Raw genomic sequence first — 2,268 nt, forward strand, 5'->3', positions numbered from 1 at the left:
CATGAGTTTCTCATCACCGTGTCAAGTTTGCTTGACTAAATGACAACTTAGGATTTCCTTCCTTAGTGCCCTTCTGGTCTAAGTGCACATGTGATGACCAGTTTCTCAACTAGCTTAGGCGGAGACTAATAACGGGTCTAACAATACCAACCTTTTGCCATCGTGGCAGTAAGGTAAAAGTGTCCGTAAGGACGGGTCGACAGGTAACTTTCGATACCCGAAGTCACATGGGTGGCCTTGCATCCACAAACATAGAGCTCCTCCTATACAAGTGCCTCTTTATAGGCAGAACCATCACAAAAAATGAATAAAAGCATTTCAACTTTTACCACATGTTTTAATCTAGGCAGTCATTTGAAAGTGATAAAATAGTAACTGCCCGAGTCCTCTAGGTGAGAATGGAATTGAGAGATAACATATAATATATACATAGTATATAGTAAAGCAGAGATTCTTAATATATGCAATCATCTTGAATTAACTCTATCATTTGAATTTTGTAGCTCCATTGACACCCTAAACCTCTTCAAATAAACAATTAAAAATTAAAAATTTAATAAAATTTATAATATTTTTATTTTAATAATTTTTTAATTATCTTGTTTTTCTTAGTCCCTTTTTAAGATAGATTGTTATCTAAAAATATTTATTCACAAGATTTTCTCCAATCAAAAAGTTTAAAATTTTAATTTTTTAATTTATAAATTACATCAACTAAGGTAGGTTTGATGAAGATTGATTTCTCAACTCTAAAATCTATTAAACCCACTATGATCAGTTGAGACAGGAAAAAAAATGAGTGTTTTTTAGTGTTAGAGGCAATTGTTCATATCTACATGCACCTCATAGTCATCCACTCATCATTTTGTTGCTCCTACTCATCTATAGTTTCCAGTTTTTGAAGTTGCAGCATCTTCTTGCTTTTCTGCACGCAATTTATCTATTTCATAAAGGACTTATGGTTGTTTTACCTGACCATTAACAATTGTCATCGGAGTGTCTTCACCAACATCAATGTCTTCAAGATGCAAAGAATCTGCATTCAGGTGCTTTTCAACTTTGACAACCCTGCCCACTCTGATATGGGAAAAACTCTCCAGATCGCAGAACAAATATCGCACCTAGACTTCTATCAAGACACTCACATAGAGTGCTTCTCAAGTTGTGTCTCTGCTGTGCACAATCCTTATGCCCTTAAACCATGATACAATGCATGCACGAAGGTGGTCTTGTCAGGATGGCTACTGTGGTGGAGCATTCCCTGGAATACACAAGGCTAACCATTTTGATTCCAGGCTAAGAGCATTCACAAAGTCCTCTCAGTTTTTTTGGAAGTAGACCTCTGAACACGTTGCATATAGCATGACCAATTTCCAAGGACACTGGAGGTTGCAAAACCAACTCTATGCCTCATTTCAAGTGGCAGTGGCCTTGATGATAGAGCCACGTAAGATCCAGTTTATGGATTACATGGTTTAGGTCTAGAGCACAAGAAGAACATTGTTTTGGTTCACAGTCCAAGACTGGACTGGCTGATTCTGTAATGAATCTCTTCAACTCTTTAGAGGTCTCCCACTTTCCCAATCTGGTCTTCCACTGGGAACTTGATGTCCAGTCTGACCCCGGTGGAATTGGGCAATTTGTTCCAAGCAATGTCTTATGAACTTAGACAACATTCTTGGAAGAAAACACTTAAATGAAACTTTCCACCGTTGCAAAACATATGATAGAGAAAAGCTCAAGATCAAAGTAGTTGGTGTTGTTCATAGCAAGATAGGGATATTTTCCTGCATGTCTCCCTGCAGCAGAGAGCATTTTTGAGCCTTGGCATATCCTCCCAGATGGCTGCCATGACCTTGGTGCTCTACGACATGGTGCTCAAATTATCCTTGCTTGGATCTATAGCTGTTACAGCATCGCCTGGATCTGGGATTGAGCATTGCTGATCTCGATCATTTTGCTTATGCAAAGAAAAGAGCCAAGATAGGAGAAGGATGTAAACCAGTCTGCTGTTTTGCCTCAAATTTCTATCCGCTGCCACAAGCCAAGGACACGCTCTTGCTAATTACTCTCAAGAAAGCTCCTCCTTGGCAGAGAGCCCTTTGATTCCACCAGAGGCATCTGATAAAATTAGAATTATTTTTCTCACGTCCACAGCGCTTCCTTGGCAACGCAAACACAAAGAACCATTAACTCAAAACTCAAAACCACCTCTTTACCATTAACTCAAAACCACTCCATTCCCATAAAGAAATACAGTTTGCTCAG

The sequence above is a fragment of the Selaginella moellendorffii genome, unplaced genomic scaffold, assembly GCF_000143415.4.
Source record: "Selaginella moellendorffii unplaced genomic scaffold, v1.0 SELMOscaffold_145, whole genome shotgun sequence".
NCBI lineage: Eukaryota > Viridiplantae > Streptophyta > Lycopodiopsida > Selaginellales > Selaginellaceae > Selaginella > Selaginella moellendorffii.